A 5968-nucleotide genomic window follows, 5' to 3' on the forward strand; every position below is an offset into this window, starting at 1 on the left:
TATACATAAATTATCATATTTTTATTATAGTTACCATAATGTTCTGAAATTATAACACATATGAGAAAATTATATGACATTAAAAATTAATAGATGTACACATTCTTGAAAATATGAAAAATTAATATACCATGTATCTTAAATCAAGTAATTTAAATGACTATTACAATAAAACACTAAAAATGTTATGCTTTTAATGTGTTCCAAAGCAGTTTAAAATGCAATTCTTTATTCAGCATGAGATAAAGTTGGTGTGCAATGCTAACTACTTCCACATAGATAACTTCTCAAAAGGTAGTAATATAACATGCTTTTAACTGACATTTTTGAATTTTGCATTTATCTTGGAAATGACAATTTCCTGCAATATGGTTGCATTTCTGTAGTTACTAACCAATTAAAGTTTTTAATTAGGAAAATCTATAGTTACTTTTTGCTAAAACCTGCTCGATTTTACATGAATAATAAATCCTATGAAATTACAAGATTACCAGCACATACTTCACAGAATATTATTTAATCTTGCATTACCCAACTTATTAGAGTTTCATATTACATTTTAATACAGTCAAAAGTTGTTAATACGGACTCGTCGGGACTTCGGCGATTCCAGATTATCGATTTTTCCGGATTATAGATCATCAGTTTAAATCTGATAAGATAGCATGCAGAAATTATAAAATTTATTTATGAAATAAAGAACAATTATGATCTAAAGAGTATCAATATTTACAAAAAAAAAAAAAAAAAGCTTAATATTTATTTGTTTACTTTATTAAACATTTCTTTCAATGTAAATTGTTTAAGTTGCTTTGTTTTATGTGCTAATACTTTCTCTTTAATTCTATATAAACAGGCATAATATCTAGTTCAGTTGCAAAGTTCCGCTGTTCAAGTCCGAGAATACCGACTAACTTGTCAATCGAAATTTTTTTGTTTTCACTAACCTCTCTGTCACTTTCTTCATGCTTTTATCCATATTCTTTTTGTTTGATGGACATCAAAACATACTTTCGCTTTGTAGATCCTTTGGGAGCTCCAGCATCGAAAATTCTATTTGACATAATCGAAAGTTCAAGCTTACTTTTATAAAATTACTTTAACAGTCTGCAAAAAATAATAAGCCGGATCCAATTCAAAGATTAAGGAACAACGCAATCTGCAACATTAACTGAAATAGATAATTAGATAATTTTATACATTAAACGCGCATGCGTAAATGTATTATGCGCTTGCGCACATGCATATGCGCAGCCGTAAAGGTCTTACGCTCACATGTATATGTGCATGCGCAGAAAGTTTGTAGCTTTGAGGTCCGTATTATAGATCATTCCAGATTATGGGTGTCTGAATTAACGACTTTTGACTGTATCTCCCACTTAAGAGTATTAGAAAAGAGAAAAATTCTTTTTTCTTTCAGTATATCATGGGTGGCCAAACTTCATGACACTGCAATTCTATACTTACACCATTTTGAAAGTAATAAAACAGATTATTTTAATACAGATTTTTCTAATTTAAACAGATAATAATCTACAAAGCTAAAACATATTTCGATGTACCGCTTCGGATAGTGAAAAAAGTGACAGAGAAGAAGTTACTGAAAACGAAAAAATTTCGATTAACAATTCCTGTAACTGAACAAGAGATTATGTCAGTCTACAGAATTAAAGAGAAAGTATTAGCACAAAAACCGAAGCAACTTAAACAACTTACATTGAAAGAAATGTTTAATAAGGTAAACAAATAAATATTTTTTTTTTCTTTTTAAATTCCGATACCCTTTAGACCATAAATACTTCATTATTTCATAAATCACGATTTCACATTTTTAATTTTATAATTTCTACATGCCATCTTACTAGATTGCAATCTCACTGATTATCTAATATCCAGAAAAATCCCAAATCCGAAATCGCTGAAGTCCGGATTTCGGACTTTGCACTGTATTACACTTTCAGATTACATATCTGACTACAATGATGATTAAATTATTACATGGAAAATCATAATATTTTAAATCTGTCATTATAACAAACAAATGCATGTCAGCCAACAATAAACTCTTAAGTAACATGAATCTTTTTTTGTCCCCCTGATCTGCTATCGAATATCTGTCACCCTTTTAATTCTTTTATTCCCAATTGTAGCTTAGGAAACCATAAGGAAAAACAAATTTAAGAGTATTGAAATCTTTTTTTAAAGCTTTGTTTAGAAATCTTTAAACTGGGGAGGGAGAATAATTACTCATGCAGCTAAAATTTTACAAATCCCGGAAATATACCATTTTGTTTCAGAAAAAAAATGTATTTTTTTAATGAATTGTAAATCAGTATCTCTAGATAAGCTGAACTGGAATTTTACTATCGAGTCAAAGAAGCAAGTGATTAGCGTTTTTCTAATCTGTTTATTGTCATGTCATACAGAGTAGAGATTAATTTCTAAAATTTTGATTTTAGAAAGGCTGGAGCCCTATAGAAGACCCTCAAGAAATAGGAACAAGAATAAATAAATAAAATGACTAATAAAAATCATTAATAATTAAACAATTTTTAAAAATCTGAAAGCTTTCAGATTTTATATTACGCCAAAAAGGCGGGTTTTTTTTTTTTTTTTTTTTTTTCCATTTACCTGCACATACACTTCCAAGAGCACCTGAGTTAATGTTCCTTTGGGCTGAAATTATTTAAAAACAGCCTATTTTTATAAGTTCCAATCGAGAGTCTCGCTCGCTGGAAATAAAAATGTTTTCCCCCCGTACAGTGTTGCCATTGCTCACTTTGAAATCGTTGAGTTTGTTACCGTATTTGGCGGCATATAAGACGCACATTTACTTAGATGGCCACACACAAGGAAAAAAAGGTTTCAATAGCGTGGTTTCTTTTAGTTCTCACGTTTCGTAAAAGCCAAATAAACAATTTTTGAATGCAATTACCTTCACGTATAGGACTGTATCCTTCACGTATAAGACGCAGGTAACTTTTTTGAGACCAAATTTAGGAAAAACAGTGCGTCTTATATGCCGTCAAATACGGTAATCAAAAATTCCTTAAATTTTTATTCCATTTGAAATACACAATAAAATATTAAAAAACAGCATATCTTTTGAACTTCCGATAGATAGTATCGCGCGCTGGAAGTGAAAAGGTCCCCCCCCCCGGTACATAAGTTTTTTTTTTTTTTTTTTTTTTCTGTACAATTTTTCGCTTTGAATTTAATGAGTTTGTTAGTAAAAACCTCTTTAAAGTTTTGTAAAATGCAAAGCAAATAATAAAACAAATTCGAGTGTCCAGGTGCCCACGTTCGGGTAGAGGATTACGTTATTCAAAATTGGATGGCTGTAGGTACCGTCGTTTTTTGACAATGCGAAAAATATGCATGCTTGCGTGCAAATTCTTCATTATTTATTTATTTTTTAAATATAATACAAGGCGATTGATAATATTTGGTGGCAACAGTTTGAAAGGTTATTCAACGCAAAATCCCGTTTTGAGACTAACAACCCTTCTGGGCTAAGTCTGCTTTGGGCTAATAATTAATTATTTAAACAATAAATAATTAATGATTAAAATAACTAAACAATTAAAATTAAATTTTAATGTGAAGTGATAAATTAAAATTAAATAAGCGATTTTTAATTTAATTTTATTATTAAAAATAAAATTTTCGAGATCAGATTTCTACTAAAGTTGTGGCTCAGTTACGTAAAAGAAGCTTCGGAGCCATATTACGTACCGCTCCGGCTATAATTATGGTTTATCCCAACAGATAAGGAGTACCGGAGGCGGATTCCGGGACAATATAAGCCTGATATAGAGTATATTTTGATACAGCTTTAATTTTTAAAAATATGCTTGGTTTGCTCTAGAAATTTAGCTGCAACATTGCCATGTATTTTATTGTTACTGTAAAATTCCGTACAGTTGTTCAATAGATATGGGCCCCCTTCTTTTGAGCTATGGGGGACCCACCAGCGGCCGAGCGGTAAAGACGTTGAACACTGGTAATTCAGTTCGAGGTTCGAATCCCGCCAACGGGCTGGCTGCATGGGCCTTTTCGTGGTTTTCCCCATGTGTAACGTGTATACGAGCCAGTTTCCCTTAGAAAGTCCAAGTCCTCCACGAAGGCATCCCTCCCTTTAGGCAGATAGCCCTCGTGTGCTTTGCCATAATTGAATAATCCCTAATCACTGAGATATAGAGATACTCGTGTCCAGGTGGGCTGAAGGGAGCCTCCAATTCTTACAATTCTTAGAGTTGTTCAATTTTTTTTATCTCTATATAGTCTCAGTACTTGCCATTTCGTTGGCAAAGGAAATGAAACCCTTAATGAAAGAAGATGAAGTGCAGCTATGGCACTTTTCCTACATAATACAGGCCATAACTGTTCGCCGGTATACTTGTATTGGCTTGGGTTTTGTGACTGTCCCTTCTGTCCTCTGTGCGGGCAATGTTACTCATCTTGACTCGTGCTCTGCACTTGTGTAAAGTTAAGAAATATTGGAAGGCTGGACATCTAATGTCGTCATAGCCAATCATCTGGGAATTTGTAATAAATAGATAAATAAATGAAAGAAGATGAAATTTGACAGAAACGCGATGAGAGCAAACAGAACCAAAAATAACATATTTGATTAGTTTTCCAATACTTCAATGGAAGCATAACATGCTTCAGCGGCGGAACTCAATCAGAAGTAAAATGAGTCCCTCGATAAACACGCACACACTATTCACATTGCTATTACCTGTTACCTCGAGTAATTTAAATCCGCTGCTCAATAATATTCAAATTTGACCGGATGAAAGTGGCGTAATAGCCATAAAAAAGCCGACAGTTTACAACGAGCGCAATACATGCCCCCCCCCAAAAAAAATCAGCAATAGGCTAGAAAAATGGAAATGGCAGGAAGAGCTTAATTTAAAGAAAACACACTCGGGTAGGACTTATCCCAAATACTTTAGAGCCATGCGTACGAAGCAGAGATAAAAAACATCGTTAAAATTAAGAAATTCAAATTCTAAAATAATTTATTTATGCCTCGTCGACGGCTTTGAACCGAATATTGCTATAGCAACGCAAAACCACGTTGCCTCCTGCATTCTGTCTCTCGCGTCCCTCCCCATCCAAAGCAACACTCAGCATTTCTCAGTATTTTACTAATTATGTAAATAACGGAAACGAAAAACGCCAAAAATCGAATCAGTAGCCAGTTTTTTTTTTTTTTTTTTTTTTTTTCTCTGTACAATTTTCCCTACCCACGGGTTTCTTGGCTCCTTTTTTTAAATGTATGTACGAAGAGTTTTTTTTCCCTTGGCCCGCGCTTACATATTTCATGCTCCAAAGAACATATAAAACATTTCTGCCTCCTTCTCTACACTCCCTACGGTACAACGTGTTTTCTCCCTCTCTCCTTTACGTTTGTTCCGAGGCGAATATGCAAAAATTTGCTTCTCCTAGTTAAGGGGGAGGACAGAGGAAAAGCGAAAAAATCTCAATGATAACTGACATTTAATGGGTTTTCTATACCGAAGTAATGCATATTTAACAGGCATCCAAAAGCCACTTGTATACATTGGCAATTCTTTTTTATGTGTAGATGCATTCACTTCCCTTCAAATGCATATTTTATATTTCTCTTACAATTTTTTCCCCCTTCTGCCTTTTTTATATGCATTTTAGTTACGCTGCAACGATTTTTAAAACGCACCCTCAAGTTTTTTTTCACTTTTTTTTTCTGACTATTAATTTTTCAACATTTCTTTTCTGTTAGAATTTCCGGGTATTACGTTTTTGTTTCATTTTGAGGGAGGTGAATTTTTATTTATTTTGCTTTTCCTTTTCTCGTTCATTTATTCGCTTTACTACAGCGCTGCCGCTGGCTCAGTGCTTTAAGAAAAATGGTGAATATGTATAATTAGCTTTAAACAGCTCTAATATACATGAATATGTAAAAAAAAAAACCGTTGGG

The sequence above is a fragment of the Stegodyphus dumicola genome, chromosome 9 (assembly GCF_044657685.1).
Source record: "Stegodyphus dumicola isolate Sdum_Otavi_A_Nest chromosome 9, ASM4465768v1".
NCBI classification, from domain to species: domain Eukaryota; kingdom Metazoa; phylum Arthropoda; class Arachnida; order Araneae; family Eresidae; genus Stegodyphus; species Stegodyphus dumicola.